Source organism: Theropithecus gelada, chromosome 5 (genome assembly GCF_003255815.1).
Source record: "Theropithecus gelada isolate Dixy chromosome 5, Tgel_1.0, whole genome shotgun sequence".
Classification (NCBI taxonomy): Eukaryota; Metazoa; Chordata; class Mammalia; order Primates; family Cercopithecidae; genus Theropithecus; species Theropithecus gelada.
The window spans coordinates 84722744-84741739 of record NC_037672.1 but is presented as its reverse complement, the minus strand read 5'-3'; the positions used below and the strand labels follow the sequence as shown (position 1 = coordinate 84741739).

Here is an 18996-nt window from a genome sequence, read left to right as displayed (position 1 = left end):
CATTAGGGTGGGAGTGACCTGATTTTCCAGGTGCTGTGGGGGTCCCTTGGCTAGGAAAGGGAATTCCCTTACCCCTTGTGCTTCCCTGGTGAGGCGATGCCTTGCCCCGCTTCGGCTCTCGCTCAGTGGGCTGCACCCACTGCCCGACATGCCCCAGTGTGATGAACCCAGTACCTCAGTTGGAAATGCAGAAATCACCCGTCTTCTGTGTTGCTCATGCTGGGAGCTGTAGCCTGGAGCTGTTCCTATTTGGCCATCTTGGAACCGCCTCCAGCAAACCATTGATATCAAGCACTGGATGATAGCAGTTTGGTCTGGTTAATATTCTCATCAAGAAATCAGGTTGGTAATTAACAACTATATGAGACTTTCAAAATACTTTCATTTTACAACTGCCTATTGTAACCCTCTAGTGTACCCTGATGTGCATACCTGTTCTTTTGTGGTTTTAAAACTTCACTGAAAAGTCAAACACTTTATTCAAGTGAATTTTACAGATTTGGATTAAGAACTAGATCAACTGAGCTGCTTCTTAGGCAGAAGCTAAAGGATGCTGGAATAAATCAGAAATATGGCACTTTTAAAACTCAGGTTTCCACCTGCTATTATTTTCAAAAGCATCAAAATGTATATCGTTTTTGGTCCTAATGAAGTAGAGCCCCTCATGTGAAAATAAAAACAAAAGCAAAACACTCTTTGATGGTGGTGGCCAATTTGGTCTGAATGTTTTGATGACTCCAGCATGCCTGCAGTTCATTTGGCCCCAACAAGTCCTGGCAAGACAGCTGACAGAGGCCTGAAGTTGGCAGTTGCAGTCAGCTGAAATTCTGAAACCCAGCAACATATTACTTAGTCCCACTTACTGAGAAAAAATGATTTACTCTCTCATATGCACTGTAATCCCTTAATGCCTCCCAAAATATATCTGGTTTGGAAAATCTCACACATCCTAAATAATAACACATATTTCAGAAAAGAGAACGTTTTGTTAACAAGAAAGGCAAAACAAAACACAATAAAATCACCCGGAAAAAGCCATGTAAGCTGCTTCTATTCCCAGTGACTCTGAGGGACTTGGTATAACGCAACAGTGCTTTGTAGCTAGGAATAATGGAAAATCAGTGAAATGAAAGACAATTGCAAATAAGTCAAAATATTATGTTAATGATAAGTGTATATAATTGTCTCTTGTTCTGAACATAAAGAAGGAGGTATACAGTTTTTTTCAAGTGAAGTTAGTTGGTTTCTCCCTACTCTCATTGAAAATGTGTTGAATCTATATTTGAAGAATTGGCACAAACCATTAGCCAACCCAGAGAACCCATGTGCCTCAGTGAGCCTGATTAGGTGGCATCCCAATATACATCAAATAAGAGTAAGGCCTCTCTGGCTGAAGTGGAAGGCTGGAAACCCACAGCTTCGCCCCTTGCCGGCTGCCTTTGAGTAACTTCTGTGAAGCAACTTGCAAACCATGGCTCTACTGGATCATTGTCTGATGACTCCTAATCTTTATTTCTTTCTGTGTCTTCACCAGTCTACCCTCGCTCCATTTTTGTCTTTTCCACCACCCCTAAGCTGGAGTTTCCCAAAGCCAGTGCTCAGAGCAGCGCTGGTGCCTGATGAAGTTCACACTACTATCTGAAGAGTGGTGGAAGAAAGGCACGATTTAGTGAGTTTTTGCAAAGCCAACTTGTTCTATTTAAGACTTTTTTCGTTATGAGATAATGTCTGCTCTATTTTTTGGTTGTTAAAATGTTCTTTTTTAATGAAATGATGAGAATAGCAGATTTTTGAAAATTCATTTTTTTGGGCAAAATAGAAAATTACTAGCCCTATGTTAGTCCCCAGATTTTTTTTTTATTAAAATCATACTTTTTGGGTTAAATTCTAAAACCTAGGCACCATTATGTTAAGGTACATTTAAAAAATTTAGTGGATACATAATATTTTACATATTTATGGGGTGATATTTTGTTACATGCATAGAATGTGCAATGATAAGTCCGGGTATTTGGTGTATCCATCACATTGAGTATTTATCCTTTCTTCCTTTCTTTCTTTCTTTCTCTCTTTCTTTCTTTCTTTCTTTCTTTCTTTCTTTCTTTCTTTCTTTCTTTCTTTCTTTCTTTCTTTCTCTCTCTCTCTCTCTCTCTTTCTCTCTTTCTCTCTTTCTCTCTTTCTCTCTTTCTCTCTTTCTCTCTTTCTCTCTTTCTCTCTTTCTCTCTTTCTTTCTTTCTTTCTTTCTTTCTTTCTTTCTGATGGAGGCTGGAGTGCAGTGGCACCATCTCAGCTCACTGCAACCTCTACCTCCTGGGTTCAAGTGATTCTTGTGCCTCAGCCTCCCAAGTAGCTGGGATTACAGGTGTGTGCCACCATACTCAGCTAATTTTTGTATTTTTAGTAGAGATGGGGTTTCGCCTGTTGGCCAGGCTGGTCTTAAACTCCTCGCTTCCAGTGATCTGACCAGCTTGTCCTCCCAAAGTGCTGGGACTATAGGTATGAACCACTGTTCCTGACTAGTATTTATCATTTCTATGTGTTGGTAATATTTCAAGTTCTCTCTTCCAGCTATTTTGAAAAATACACCTTGTTGCTAACTATAGTCACCCCACTTTGCTATCAAATGTTAGAACTTGTAACTTCTATAGAACTGTAAGTTTGTACCAATTAACTAAACTCTCTTTATCCCTCCCCACCCCTACATAACCATCTCAGTCTCTGGTATCTATTATTCTACTCTCTACTTCCATGAGATCAACTTTTTTAGCTCCCAGGTATGAGTGAGAACGTATGATATTTGTCTTTCTGTGCCTGGCTTATTTCATTTAGCATAATGACCTCCAGTTCCATCATGTTGCTGCAAATGACATGATTTCATTCTTTTTACAGCTGAATGGAACTCCATCGTGTATATACCACATTTTCTCTCTTTATTTTAAAAATGAAAGCAAATTTGTTAAGAAAGTAAAGAAATAAAAGAATGGCTACCCCATACGCAGAGCTGTAGCATGGGCTGCTCGACTGAGTATACTTGTAGTTATTTCTTGATTATATGCTAAACAAGGGGTGGATTATTCAAGAGTTTTTAAGGAAAGGGGTGGAAATTTCCTGGAACAGAGGGTTCCTCCTTTTTTTTTTTTTTTAAAGACTATATAGGGTAACTTCTGGACGTTGCTATTGCATTTGTAAACTGTCATGGTGCTGGAGGGAGTGTCTTTTAGCATGCTAATGCATTCATAATAAGCATATAATGGCTGTGTGTGGTGGCTCACACCTGTAATTTCAGCGCATTGGGAACCCCAGGCAGGTAGATTGCTTGAGGCCAGGAGTTGAATACCAGCCTGGCCAACATGGAGAAACCCTGTCTCTATTAAAAATACAAAGAATTAGCCAAGCATGTGGTGTGCACCTGGATTCCCAACTACTTGACTGAGGCACGAGAATTGCTTGAACCCAGGAGGTGGAGGCTGCAGTGAGCTCAGATCATGCCACTGCACTCCAGCCTGGACAACACGGTGAGACTCTGTCTGAAAAAAAAAAAAAAGCATACAATGAGCAGTGAGAATGGCTAGAGGTCACTTTCATTGCCATCTTGGTTTTGGTGGGTTTTAGCTAGCTTCTTTACCACATCCTATTTTATCAGTAGGGGCTTGTAAGCTGTATCCTGTGATACTAGTCCTGTCCACCTCTTATCTCATCTGTGACTAAGAATGCCTAACCTCGTAGGAATGCAGTTGAGCAGATCTTACCCTTTTTTTACCCAGCCCCTATTCAAGATGGAGTCACTCTTGTTCAACTGCCTCCAACATATTCCCACCTCCACCTTTTACAAGGGAACCCTCAATCCTAAGGGTTGTAGAGGGATAAAGATTCATCTTCTGTAACTTCTTCAGGCTAAATAGGGGCAATGCTATTCCTGCCTAACTATTAGGGTATTTGTATGTAGGACAGAGAAGAGCTCAGTCAGAAAGTGTCAATATGCTGAGGGTCATTCATAACTCTGAGTTCCAACAAAAGGTGATATCTGGAAGATTAATAAGTGTACAATTTAAGAAAATGTTGAGTAAGCTTATCCTACATTCCTACAAAGGGTACAACAGCAATATATGTCACAACAGCAAAGCAAAGTAAGTAAAATTTTCCCAAGTAAACTAAATAGCTTTCCATGAACTGGGCAATTGTTGGAACCAAGCTGATATGGAGTTGCTAGTTGTTTCCAATATGTGCCAGAATTAGAATACTGAACTAGATATTTACATTACCCATCCCTTTTGTTTCTTCTGAGCTGCAGCCAGAGATCACTGGTTGATTCACAGGAATAATCAGGGTTAGTCTAAATTGCAGGAAAAAATTTAAAAATAACGGATGAGGCTAGAACCTAATAACAAGTGTACCATGGTTTTTGAAACATAATCTTTTTCTCCCCAGTTCTCATTTTCATTAAAAACAAATCATGATAGGACTGAACTGTTGGCAAAATAAGCTTTAGTTTATACTTGGCCTGATTATTTGTATAAAGTATAGGAAGAATAATTCACATAGACTTTTTAAGTTGACCTTGATGGAACTCTGTTCCATAAGGAATCTCAGATAAGACTTTTTTTTTTTTTTTTAAGCCTTGAGCCCAGCCATGGCTTTGTGCCATTAAATACCTATATGAGTTGGATACATTCCTCTCTCTTGAGGTCTCAAGACAACTTGGGGCTACTAGGCCTGTCAGGAAGTGACATTCTTTACTTACCACAGGTCAGGAAATCTGTACAGGGACTGTATAGACAAAGAATGAGACCAGTTTTCCCAAGGGGCTTTTATAGACTTTATAAGTAAACTTTAATTCTTTAAAGAAGTCTGTCTGTACCTGAAAGCATGCCATTCCAATAAAAGCCTTAATAAAATAACCAGGGTTTCCAATCATGTCCTGTTACAAAAGAAAACAGATCCTTTTTACACCTATGCAAATAATGATATTGCTATAAATTAAGAATACTTACAAATAAGCCAGGCATGGTGGCTCATGCCTGTAATCCCAGCACTTTGGGAGGCTGAGGCAGGCAGATCACTTGAGATCAGGAGTTCGAGACCAGCCTGGCTAACATGGTGAAACCCTGTCTCTTCTAAAAATGCAAAAATTAGCCTGGTGTGGTGGCAGGCACCTGCAATTCCAGCTACTCAGGAGGCTGAGGCAGGAGAATGGCTTGAACCTGGGAGGTGGAGATTGAGTGAGCCAAGATCATGCCACTGCACTCCAGCCTGGGTGACAGAGCAAGACTCTGTCTCAAGAAAAAAAAAATAAATAAAAGAATACTTTACAAATAGTTTCCAGATTATGGAGAAATCAGGTAGAGAGAAACAAATACACTTCAAATTTTGTTTGTAGAAATATACTTTACTCAATTGCTAAAAACTATAAATAGCTCAAAAGAAAAGTTTTCTTGACTCTGAAAAACAAAACAAAGGATCAGTAACATTTTAAGCAAAAAATCACAAAGGGGATTATTTCAGTCTTCTATTAGTTAAGTTCATGCAGTTAACCTCTGTTCTGCTTGGTATTCATGAACATTTCAGCTTTCCATGAGAGTCCTGAAAGATTTTTCTGTATTCTAATGTCACAATCTACTAAGTTATCAGAAACCTGCATTCAAGAGCACCTGTCAGAGTCCTATTGCTGATTATAAAACTGCCCTTTAAAGAGGATCAAAACAAGACAACAATTGTCTGTGGATGACAAAGTCTTAGGGCAGCCACTATTAAAGCCACAATTGACTAGAAATTTTGGTAACTTCCTTGGCATACAACAACTTTACATAACAATTATAATTGTAAATAATGTACACTAAGTCAGAATTATAGGAGTTTCCCATAATTTTGGATATTATTTATTTGGTCAGAAAAAGACATAATTTACAATATGATTTTGGAAAGTTTGTCAAATATCAAAGGTTTAGAAGACTTGGCACTATAAAATAGAATTTCAGGTCACCATAAGTCATTCATTTAGCCAAAATGATAACTCAACAATTTTAAAAAGGCAATAACTTTTACTTATTATTAGAGAAAAGACTTAGATTTCCAAACAATCTGTCTCTTTTCTTTCCTTTCTTTTTCCTATAGTTTATTTAAAAGGCAAACAAATTTATTATTACTTTTAATATTACATGAAAATTTTGTTCAAAAGAGAAAGGGGTGATGTTTCCATACCTTCCAGGTAGCCAAGAGCATGTATCTCTGATCCAAAAGTGCAAAGAGCTGAGTATCCCCCCATAACTGCTATTAATATCAGCCATCCTCAAAAGTATATTTCCTAGCTACTTATTACACACCAAAGCTCTCTCATAATATGAAGTAATTTCTGATACGCTCCAAAGCTGACAACATCAGATAATGCAATGCAAAGCAGAACAGAGCCTTAGATTTTGAGAGAGATCTATCCACTTTCAATTCCTGGGGTTTCATGAGGAAAATGGTGTTTTTTTCCCCCAGGCAGGGTCTGTGGTGCCTCTTCTGTTTTTCCCAAGGAGTTCCAGGCTGTTAGAAATTATCTTAGGATAATTTCTCTCACTTGTGCATCAACAGTGGCAAGAAGACAAAATAGAGAAAAACAATTAAGTCAGCTGAGAAGAGAAAATTTTTTTTATACAGAAAAATAAGATCCAGTAAGAGAAAAAAACATAATGGCCTTTAAAATATATGTATAGCATGGATATTGCTTTTAATTTAGCTGACTTTTAACCAAATGTCTTATTACCAAAGTCTATCCAGAATAAACAGCAAGTATTTCTGGTTTTTGAACTTTACCAAAGGTAACCTCCCAGGTGCTCAGAGAAAGGAAAACCCAAGATGGGAAGTCAGAAGTTGTACATGGAGGGCAAGAGAATCAGCAAATGGCAAAAGTCACACAAATATCAACCAGAAAGTACTCATTCCCTAGTCTGAAAATGGAACCTGGGATGCCATTGTGAAAAGACAAAGCCTTAGCTCCTAAGCTACAGCACTGGGCTGTTTCAACTGCCCTTCCCAAAGGGACTCTAGAGGCAGCCAATTTTGAGCCTGCAAAGGCTTTTAACTGCTCAAGAGAATTTTTAGAGCTATGATATGAGTTCCAAAATTCCTGTCTCTGAATTTTGGCAGAGACCAAGAGCAAATACTGCCATGTGGTTACAAGGACAAGTTCCCAAGGACATAAAACAAGATGAGAGGGAAATATCATCTAGTTTTTGTTTGTTTGTTTCAGGGAAGCAAAAGTTGGTAACTGACTAGTTTGCTGGGCTGGCTTGGACAGGGGACTTATGGGGTTCTAGGCCTGTGTTCTATCCTAAGGTACCCCTCCTTATGACACAATGATACAGAAAGACAAATTCATTGCGTAAAGTCCATCGGATTTGTTACAGCCTAACACTAGCCTCACAGATTATTTTTCCCATTATTCAAAACCTTGCAGAGGAGATGAACAGTGATTTATTTACCATTCACCCAACCAGTTTGCACCAAGAGAGAGGCCAGAAGCCTGACTGGTAAGAAATTCTTACTCTTTTGCTGGCATGCTAGATTTCTGGGTTCCCTTTTCCTCAGCACCTGTAGTGACCCTTTTTGCCACATTATAACCCTGGGTGCCAAGCCACAACACAAAGGAAAGCCATCTTTTTCTGTTTCATAGAACCATAGGCAAAAGCCAATCAAGTTTACAAGATGCCATCCGAGGGGTTGCATGGGTTAACCAAATTCACATTTTCCATTCTGGCCAGAGCAAAATACGTTTGACAAAACACAGACACTAGCCACCCTGTTTAGTGCCCAATATTGAACTGGTGAGGCTCAAACTTGCCCCTGGTTGGGCCCTGCTATCTTTAATCCATTCAAAGTGGGGTGGAATGACCTCTAACCAGGAGTTTCAACATGTAGCCTCTGGGCAAGATGGAAGAGCAGATGGTCTCCTTGAGTAACAGACAAGATAGGAAAAGGAAAGGAGAGAAAGACAGAGAAAAGCATTGCCTGCAGTGTGGTGAGGAAGGTGAGGAGCTCAGGGAGGCCAGAGAAAGACCCACTGTTGCCCATTGCAATGACAGTGAATCAAAAGTTCAGGCAGCTGCTTGTCAGTCACAAAGGTATCTTTTCCAGCAGTCCCATAAGCTCTCAAGTTTCTTCCTTAGGGGAGAGAAAAGCTCTCCATGTCCTGTGATCCTAATTCTGTCACCCATAGCCATCAGCAAAGAGTGTAAGGCAGATTAATCCAAAGAGAATAGTGGTTAACATCCCATAATGTCAAATCTGTTTTTAACTGAGAGATTTTACTGAGCGGGGCCTTTAACCCCCTAAATCTTAGGAAGGACTCTAACCTTCCTAAGCTGGGACTTGAAACCAAGTTTGGTCAAGTGTCCTTGCTTTTTATTAAAAGGGGCCTTTAGCCCTCTTTGTCTTAGGAGGGATTCTAACCCTCCTAAATTGGGTCTCTAACCCAATCCCATCATTTACCCTGGTGAAATGTACCCGCCCTCTTACCCAAAGTCAGCCAATTGTTGCTGCAGTCCATTTCCTTTGAGTTGGGGGTCTTCTCACTATAGTCCCGTCATGGTTTTCCAGGAAGATGTTATGGGAAAGAGGTCCCAATCCAGACTGCAAGAGAGGGTTCTTGGACATCATGCAAGAAAGAATTCTGGGTGAGTTCACAGAGTAAAATGAAAGCAAGTTTATTAAGAAAGTAAATTAATAAAAGAATGGCTACCCCATAGGCAGAGCAGCCTATACCACATTTTCTTTATCCATTCATCCTCTTAGATTGATTCCATATCTTTGCTATTGAGAACAGTGCTGAAATAAACATAGGGGCACAGGTATACACTTGATAAGATGATTTCTTTTCCTTTGGATAAATACCTAATAGTGGGATTGCTAGATCATATGGTAGTTCTATTTTCAGTTTTTTGAGAAATCTTCATATTATTTTCCATAGTGGTGGGACTAATTTACATTCCCACCAACGATCTACAAATGTTCCCTTTTCTCTACAGCCTCACCAGCATCTGTTATTCTATGTCTTTTTAGTAACAGCCATTCTGATTGATGTGAGATGGCATCTCATTGTGATTTCAATTTGCATTTCTCTGATTATTAGTGATGTTGAGCATTTTTTGTATACCTGTTGGCCAGTTGTATATCTTCTTTTGCAAAATGTGTATTCATGTTCTTTGCCCACTTTTTAATGGGATTATTATTATTATTTTACTGTTGAGTTTCTTGAGCTCCTTGTGTATCCTGGATATTAATCCCCTGTCAGATGAATAGTTTGCAAATATTTTCTCCCATTCAACAGGTTGTCCCTTTACTCTGTTGATTGTTTCTTTTGCTGCACAGAAGTTTTTAAATTTAATATAGCCCCATTTGTCTATTTTGTTTCTGTTGCTGTGCTTTTGATGTTTTAGCCATAAAATCTTTGCCTTGACCAAAGTCCTGAAGTGTTTCCTCTGGTTTTCTTCAAGTAGTTTTGTAGTTTTGAGTCTTACATTTAAGTCTTTAATCTCTCGAGTTGATTTTAAATTTTTTTTGATTTTAAATTTTGGTAGAGACAGGGTCTTGCTATGCTGCCAGGCTAGACCCAAGCTCCTGGGTTCAAGCAATCCTCCTGCCTCAGGCTCCCAAGGTGCTGGGATTATAGGCGTGAGCCACTGTGCCTGGCCTTGAGATGATTTTTGGATAAGATGAGAGATAGAGGTCTAGTTTCATTTTTCTGCATATGGATATTCAATTTTCCCAGAACCATTTATTGAAGATACTGTCCTTCTCCCAACGTATGTTCTTGGTGCCTTTGTTAAGAATCAGTTGGTTGTAAATACATGGATTTATATCTAGGTTCTCTATTTTGGTCCATTGTTCTGTGTGTCTGTTTTTATACCAATATCTTGCTGTTTTGGTTTCTATATCCTTGTGATATATTTTGAAGTCAGGTAGTGTAATGCCTCTAGCTATGTTCTTTTTGCTCAGGATTGCTTTGGTTATTTGGGCTCCATATAAATTTCTTTCGGTTCCACATAAATTTTAGGATTATATTTTCTATTTCTGTGAAAAATGACTTTGGTATTTTCACAGAGATTGCATTGAATTGTAGATTGCTTTGGGGAGCATGCTTATTTTAACAATATTAACTTTTACCATTCATGAGCACCAGGTGTCTTTCTATTTGTATCCTCTTCAATTTATCTCACTGGTGTTTTGTGGTTTTCTTTGTAAAGGTCTTTCACCTCCTTGGTTAAATTTATTCCTAGGTATTCTTTTGGTAGCTATGTAAATGAGATTTTTGATTTCCTTCTCAGCAAGATCATTATTGGTGTATAGAAAGGCTACTAACTTTTATATATTGATATTGTATCCTGAAACTTTACTAAATTTATTTATCAAATCTAAGAGTTTTTTGTTGGAGTCTCTAGGTTTTTCTAGATATCTGATCATGTCATCTGCAAAGAGGGATAATTTGAGTTCCTCTTTTCAAATTTGAATGCCCTTAATTTATTTCTCTTGATGGACTGCACTGGCTAGGACTTCCAGTACTGTGGTGAATAGGAGTGGTGAAAGTGGGTGATATGGTTTGGCTGTGTCCCCACCTAAATCTCATCTTGAATTGTAGCTCCCATAATCCTCACATGTGTTGTGGGCGGGACCTGGTGGGAGGTAATTGAACCATGGGGGTGAGTTTTCCCATGCTGTTCTTGTGATAGTGAGTAAGTTTCGTGAGATCTGATGGTTTTATAAAGGACAGTTCCACTGCACACACTCTCTTGCCTGCTGCCATGTAAGATACACTTTTGCTCCTCCTTCACCTCCATCATGGTGGTGAGGCCTCCCCAGCTATAAGGAAGTGTGAGTCTATTAAACCTCTTTTTCTTTGTAAATTACCCAAGTCTGGGTAATTTAATATAGCCCCATATTAGTCTTCGTGAGAACAGACTAATACAGTGGGCATCCTTGTCTTGTTGCAGTTCCTAGAAGAAAGGCTTCCAGCTTTTCTCCATTCAGCATGATGTTAGTGGTGGATTTGTCATTTTTGGCCTTTATTATGTTTAGGTATGTTCTTTCCATGCCTAGTTTGTTGAGAGTTTTTATCATGAAGAGATTTTAAATGTTATCAAATGCTTTTTCTGCATCGATTGACATGATTGTATTGTTTTTGTCCTTCTTTGATGCTCTACCCTTTCAGAGAATGTTCTCTAATAATTCACTACAGAAATGATCCTTGGAAGTACAGTCTTTTAAGGTACATTTTAAAGACCTTCTGTGTTTTATTGAAAAAAATAAAGGAAATATGCATTTGTAATTATAATGTTATACGTATTCATTAAAAAGATTTAGAAAGTACAGATATGATAGAGTCTGTAACATAGAGTCTGATTAAATATGAATGTATAAGTAATCACACCTTTTCCCATTCCCTTCGCTTTCGAAGGAAGACAGGATCTAGTGTTTTGCTGTGTTACTTGAGAAAATGTGAGGTTGCAGAACGGTAAGGACAGAAAGACTGAAATAATTTTTAGTCAAAAGAGCCCAGTGCAATTGGAAGAACAGAACAGACAACCAAAACAGAGAGCTGGGGGTGGAGGGAGGGAAAGAAGGACAAAATTTTGTATGTATCTGCCTAGCTGTGTTCTGTGAAACTGAGAAGAAATATATACATATATGAATTTAAAGATGTTTTCACAAGTGTCATGCCATTTAATAACTCTTCCCACTCTCTTCAAAAGAATTCCATAAAAATGTATGTTGCTTTTTAATGTTTTATTTTGGATTTTGGATTCTTTTGCATGCAAAACTGTATTGTGACTAATCATGAAATATCCAGTTTTATTTGGGTTACAAAAAAGAAAACATTAAAAATTCGTAATTCCGTCTTTAGAATGTATTAGGGTTTAAAACATGGTAAAGATAGTATGTATGTATATGTTTATTTATTTTTTTGAGATAGGGTCTTGCTCTGTTACCCAGGCTGGAGTGCAGTGGTGCAATCTTGGCTGACTGCAAGCTCCACCTCCGGACTTAGATGATTCTCCCACCTCAGCTTCCTGAGTAGCTGGGACTACAAGCATGTGCCACTGGACCTGGCTAATTTTTGTATTTTTTGTAGAGATGGGGTTTCACCATGTTGCCCAGGCTGGGCTCGAAATTGTGGGCTCAAGTGATCCATCTGCCTCCCTTCCAAAAGTGCTGGGATTACAAGCATGAGTCACTGTGCCAGGCCAAGATATATGTGTGTGCCTTTTCTTTTGTTTGGACCTCAGGTGAGATTCTTATCATTTCTGGAATCCCATGCCTGCATATGTTTCCTAGATGTTCTTTCAGGTAATTAATCCTTCCTCCAATTTATTCCTCCTCTTCTCCCTGCACCCAACAGAAATAAGTTGAAAATTCTTGCAGCTTTTTGATAAGAGAGAATGGACATAAAAAGCATCTAATGACTAAAAATGCTCATATAAATGTTGTAGAATCACTTCAATTTTTAATGGAAGTATCCCTGTTAAAAAAGGCCTAGAGAAGCCATCAAATATCAGAGTCCCTTGGTCTTGCAATCCTTAGTTTCTTACTCTTTTTGTTTTGGTGGTCACTGTACCTCCTTCCTTACCCTTTCTCTTTTGTCCATTTCTGGACAGTTGCTCTTGACTTCCAGGAATTTCTTGGCACTTCTGAAAACCTAGTTTCCCTCGTCCCCTTCTTATCCCCATGGTGTCTGATAATACCTTTAATATCATCTTCGGTTATCTCTGTTGCATGTTGGTTCCACGAACATGTGCTGAATAGCTCCTTTTTGTCAGGCATGTCTCTTGGAACTGAAGATTGGTACAAAGATAATTGAGATCATGGTCCCTGCCCTTGAAGGTGGGAGAGAGGAAAACCCCACATTAATTCACTATACAGAATCCGACTGAGATATCAACAACCCACACCATTTTACAGACATGACGGCAGGTGGGGGAGCTGGGGAGGACACCTTGGTCTGCACGACTCTAAAGATCTGCCTGTTCCCCTTTCACAGTGCTGCACTCCCTCAGCTATGGCTGGAAGGCTGAGAAGCAAATCCACCACAGTTAGGGTAAAGGAACGACCACATTGTGAGCATCTGCTATGTGCCTATCACTCTGGATATATTGTTTAAAGGATACAAAGTAGTCATTGAATTAGTGTCTGCACTTTTTACATGGAGGGAGGGTTGAGATGTTTTAATCAGGTGACTCAGATGCATATTTAGAGGCTGTGAGTGAGAACGCAGAGGACAGGAAGCATTTATAGGGTGGCGGTTTAGGGTTAGAAAGTTCGTATTTCAGGATACAGCAGGAGGCAAAACGGACAAGGCCAAGGAAGAGTGGAAGTGGAAATACTATGTCTCAGAGAGAAAGGGGTATAGTATTTTCCCTGAGATAGGATTGAAGAAGGGGCAATGGGTAATGAGGTACCTTCAAAGATAGAGAGAAGAGCATTTGGAGAATTTATCCCCAGCAGGTTTTTTTTTTTTTTTTTTTAATCAAAGCCAGTGGATCAAATGATGACAGTTACATTAGATCATTTCAAGGTTTTGGTGCCATAAAACACAAGAGACAAACTGTTTCTATTAGTAGTAGAAATGGGAAGCAGTAAAACAGACACATACTAAATAGGTGGGATGCCAGCAGTTCAGTATTACCTTTATAATAGTTACGTAAAACAAGCCAGGAAGGAGAGTTAGTGAATATGGGCTCTGGGCCATTATAGATTTCATTTAGAGTAGAAGAATTTCAGTTAGTAGCCTTCCTGAAAAGAGACGATAAAGAGGCCAGGATTATGCCCAGGGTCTAAATACTGTCTGAGTATGAGGAAATCGACTCTCCTCCAACTCTGGGGTAGAAGAAAGATGATTGGATCAGAGGGAGAGAGATGATTAAGTCATTAGACAAAGCAAGAGCTGACGACAATGATAAAGCACTAATGCATCCAAGGAGATTTTTTCCCCACTCTAGCAGCAATTTTTTATACTTTAAAAAAAGAAGGTGAAGTCGACTGATTTGTCTGGCTGACTATAGAAAGCATTTAAAAATCTTTTAATGACACTCGATTATGTTGAACGGTACGTTTCTCCTCTTTAACTTCTCTTTGCCTTAAGTGTATCTACCCACTTGTCCCAATTTCCCTGATTAGGCACCTGGTGGCAACCAATGATGTGAGTTACAGGAATGAAAAGGCATAAAAACCTACTTTAGGATTTACTGAAGTTCCAGGAGGCTGGGCATGGAGGCTCCCACCTGTAATCCCAGCACTCTAGGAGGCCGAGGTGGGAGGATTGCTTGAGCTCAGGAGTTTGAAACCAGCCTGGGCAACATAGTGAGACTCTGTCTCTATAAGAAATAAAAAAATTAGCCGGTGTGGTGGTGCACTCGTGTAGTCCCAGCTATATGGGAGGATAACTTGAGCCCAGGAGTTCAAGGCTGCAGTGAGCTATGATTCAGCCACTGCACTCCAGCCTGGGCAACAGAGTGAGACTCTGTCTCTAGAAAAAAACGTTCCAAGAATGTCATGTGGAATTTTATCACTTCTATTCTCTGGACATTTCACTGGTACTGATTTCTCTTATAAATTGGATGGGTGTTTTCCTTGAGCAGAGTCTGGACTAAATTGGGAAGTGGTACCTGAGTGCCTTCTTCACTTCTTTTCTGTGACTCATTTCCTACTCTTCATGTCTCTCTCCAATCTGGATGTTTCATATTCTCATAAATGCTTGTGCTGAGTGCCTGTCAACTTAGAAGTTACCTCTGCTAAGGTGGAGATAATAGCTAGCCCTCTCAGAGCTTCTGGGATTCTTACAAGGGCCATTCAGAGACCTCACTTTGATTGAACTCGAATGAAACAACGTTTTTTTTTTTTTTTTTTTTTTTTTTTTGGAGCCAGGGTCTCACTTTGTCAGCTAGGCTGGAGTACAGTGGCGCAAACATACCTCACTATGATCTCAAACTCCCTGGCTCTAACGATCCTCCTGCCTTATCCTCCTGAGTGGCTGGAACTACAGGCATGCATCACCATGTCCAGCTAATTCTTTTATTTTTATTTTTATAGAGACAGGTTCTTGCTATGTTGGCCCTGGTCTCAAACTCCTGGCTTCAAGTGTTCCTCCTGCCTCAGCCTCCCCAAGTGCTGGGCTTATAGGCACAATCCACTGTGCCTGGCCTGAAACAAATCTTTAATGGTAAAATTTTAGGTATCATAATAGATTGCTGGAAGAGGGTTCTGAATTAAGGAAACTTTAGGAGCCCTTTGAATTCTACCCTGTAAGAAGCTTCACACACTTAGAATTTCTGAGCTTACCAGACCCTGATGTCCTAGTTGCTCAGAGTTTAGAGTAACACGAAGCTGACACTCGGACACTGTTCTCTTCCTCTGTTAATTATCTATGACCAACCAACCACATTCTGCAGGATTTAAAAGTATTCTAGTAGCCAAATTAGCTAGTAATCCTTAATGCTTTTAAGCACCAGAAAGTGAAAAATATCAAAGAACTATTGCTGCATTTGAGGAACTAGAATGAAGTTTGGTTTGGCTTGAGGAGAATTAATGACAGCCAGGAGTATGTGCTGGTTTCCATTTGGTTCCCATTCACAGGCAAACGGAAAGTACATACAGCCTGGGGTAGGTCAGGCCAGCAGATATTTAAGTTGGTCAATAGTGTCTGGGCCTGCGAATATGGGGTGATTTTGAAGAATTAAGTTCTGCAAAAGATTCAAGGGTATGAAGCTGCCTTCATCTTAGTCAAATGCAGGCAATCAATCTGTCCTTTGCATGTAATAAATTGGGACCTTAGAAGTGAAGATCAAATAATCCGAGATGGAAAATTGGTTGGAGAAGGTCCAGCCTGACCTACACGTAGACATTTCTCCTACCTTGTCTTGTCTCTTGCTACAAATCATTCTGCAAGGATTAGGTAACAGCAACTTCAATTCACACACCTTTGAAGGATGGTGACTTCAGCATTATCCACGGTGAAATTCACAGCCAACAATCAATATGTATTTTCAGGCAAAGAACCATTATTCATTTCTGTTATCGGACAATCTCAGGCAGAAATCATATCTTTTGTGACTTGAACGCACAGCATTTTCAACTGCTTTATTACTGTGGCTGAGAATAGGGCTTTGCTCTGACTGGCATTTAGCTGCTGAAGTTTTCTGGACTGGCATTTGCATTGGGTATCCAGGACAAGTGTGGGTTTTGAAGGGAAGGGAAAGAGGGGGAGAAGAAGGAAAGAAAAAGCCATCTGCAGGTAGAGGCCAGTTTTGTTAGGTTGAAGCAGCATAATTTGTTATCATTGACACTGAGTGCAATGTTGATTTAACTTTTGCATTGGGGCTATTGACTTTACATTGAAAAGCCAGACACCAGTCATTGTCTGACAATAACCAACACAATCAGAAATTCAGACCTAGCATGATGTAGAGGAGGAAAGTCTGCCAGAAGACAAAGGATCTTGTCCTGGTTCTTTGAAGAATTAGTTATGTGAAGCTAGCCAAGTCACTTTATCTCTTTGGGCATCAGTTTTTGCATCTGTAAGAAGATAGATATAGAATACTTGACTTATGTTCCCTTCCAGCTCTGAAAGGCTTTGACCCTATGATTGGAGTTGTGTTTTACTCTTCATTAGCATTATACTTTCATAAAATGAGGGAGGTTGCTAAATAATATAAACACAAATATGCCTTAATCCACGTACTGAAGTGCCAACTGCTGGCTGATTTTTATTTTCAAAATCATCTATTAAGTTGGGAATATGATGAAGCCATTACTTAGAAGTTAACTAGTTTCCCATGCACTTTTCAGATCATGGTAATGATACTCACCAACATTTGTGCAGTTCTTTAAAGTGTGCAGAAGATTTCAAATGCACTGTCTCTTTTGCTTCTTCCTTAATCTGTAATTCTCAGTCTTGTAGTGCAGCTGAGAAGGGAAATGAAAACATTGTTTACATTTTTTACATTGGTTTACATTTTTTTGTAAAAAAGTTTTGTTTTGTCCAAAGAATGGGTTTATTAATCCAGCAATGTTCATTGAGCCTCTATGAAGCGTCAAGACCTGTGCTATAGATGAGGAGATCAGGAGAGACATGGTCCTACTCTTGTGGAGTTCACAGTGCAGTAACAAGAACATAATTAAACACATGATTGGATAAATCAGAGAGTGGTGAGAATTTCGTGACTTCATGGAAACTGGGTTGTCCAGGAGTGGTGATAGAACAGGGATACTGGAACCTTCCCATGGCTGGAAGGAACACAGTGCCCACTCCTCCTCTGCAAATGGTGTTTCGGGATGTAAGTTGGCCATCTCAGGTCAATTTCCGGGGGTTACATCAGCCCAGCACACGAGGCCCCACGGATTTTGGTTTGAGATGCCCTTCTAATCAAAAGCCCATTTTCCTGCTTTACAGAGTGAAAGCCCATTTTCCTGTTTCACAGAGTGAAACGAATACTCTTTATGGTGCTGTTGGGCTTCAAGTCTGTGCCAAGCAATTGGCTTTCCCAGCACTTTCATAACCATGCAGCTCTGGATTTTTCAGGAGCCCATGCAAGACTAGTTTGTTGTATAAAATGCATCCAAGAATTTTTCCTCACAGCACTGAATGGTAACTTGGTGGCACTAACTTTACCCCACATTGTGCTAAAATCCATGGGTTCACTATCTATCTATCTATCTATCTATCTATCTATCTATCTATCTATCTATCTATCTATCTATCTATCTATTTTTTTAGATGGAGTCTTACTCTGTCGCCCAGGCTGGAGTGCCATGGCGCGATCTCGGCTCACTGCAACCTCTGCCTCCAGGGTTCAAGCGATTCTCCTGCCTCAGCCTCCTGAGTAGCTTGGATGACAGGCGTGTGCCACCACACCCGGTTTATTTTTGTATTTTTAGTAGAGACAGGGTTTTACCATGTTGGCCAGGATAGTCTTGAAGTCCTGACCTCAGGTGATCTGCCCACCTTGGCCTCCCAAAGTGCTTGGATTACAGGCATGAGTCACCGTGCCCGGCTGGGTTCACTCTTAAGAGATGAATTCATCTTGTGGTTTATTATGGCCAAGTCTTCACAATAGGAGTCGGGGCACAGTGATCCTAGGGTGTGTGTGGATAGGCTGCCCAGTGTTGTCTTTACATTGAGGCTCATCTGCAATTCCCAGTGCCTGCATACAGTCTAGTATACAGTATGCGTTGATTACATGCTTGCTCATCCAAAACACTACTCAAATATATTGCTTTTTACTGTTTTTCTTTTGTCCATTTTTTTGTTGTTAATTACCAAAGTAATTTATATTTAATTTTTAAAAATTTCAATAGATTTTGGGGGCACAGGTGGTGTCTGGCTACATGAATAAGTTCTTTAGTGGTGATTTCTGAGATTCTGATGCACCCATCACCCAAGCAATGTATACTGTACCCAATGTGTGGTCTTTTATCCCTCACCCCCTCCTACCCTTTCCCCTGAGTTCCCACAGTCCATTGTGTCATTCTTACACCAAAGTAATTTATGTTTGAGGTAAAAAAATTAACCATATAAAAATGATTTAAAAGTGAATGGTCCCTCATCCCACTGCGCAGAAATTACCACTGTAAACCGTTTGATCTTTTTAGACCTTTTCAACACATGCATTCATTCCTCTCACTTCAAAAATAGTATTTAAAACAGAGCTTGAAACTGGTTATTTTTACTTATCAACAAAAATCTGACTTTTTCATCTCCGTTATATTGATCTACCTGATTCGTTTCACAATGTTTCATGGCATAATGCAAAATAATTTGTGAATCAGTTTTTCTATTGAGTGACACTAGTTGTTTCCAATCCTTTCCCAAAGGATCGTTTGTCAAAATGCTTTATGAATTTCTTGGTTGTATATATATATATATATGTTTTGATAATTGTGAGAGCATTTCTTAAGAAGATATTTCTGGAAGTAAAATTGTTAGGGTAAGAATTATGCACAAGAAACTCTTTTTATAGACACTGGTAA

General features: G+C 39.5%; 1 pseudogene; it reads right to left on the bottom strand.

Moving 5' to 3' along the window:
- Window positions 1-11162: 11162 nt before the first annotated feature.
- LOC112625673 lies at window positions 11163-11237 on the bottom strand (annotated as a pseudogene).
- Between the last annotated feature and the right edge of the window lie 7759 nt (window positions 11238-18996).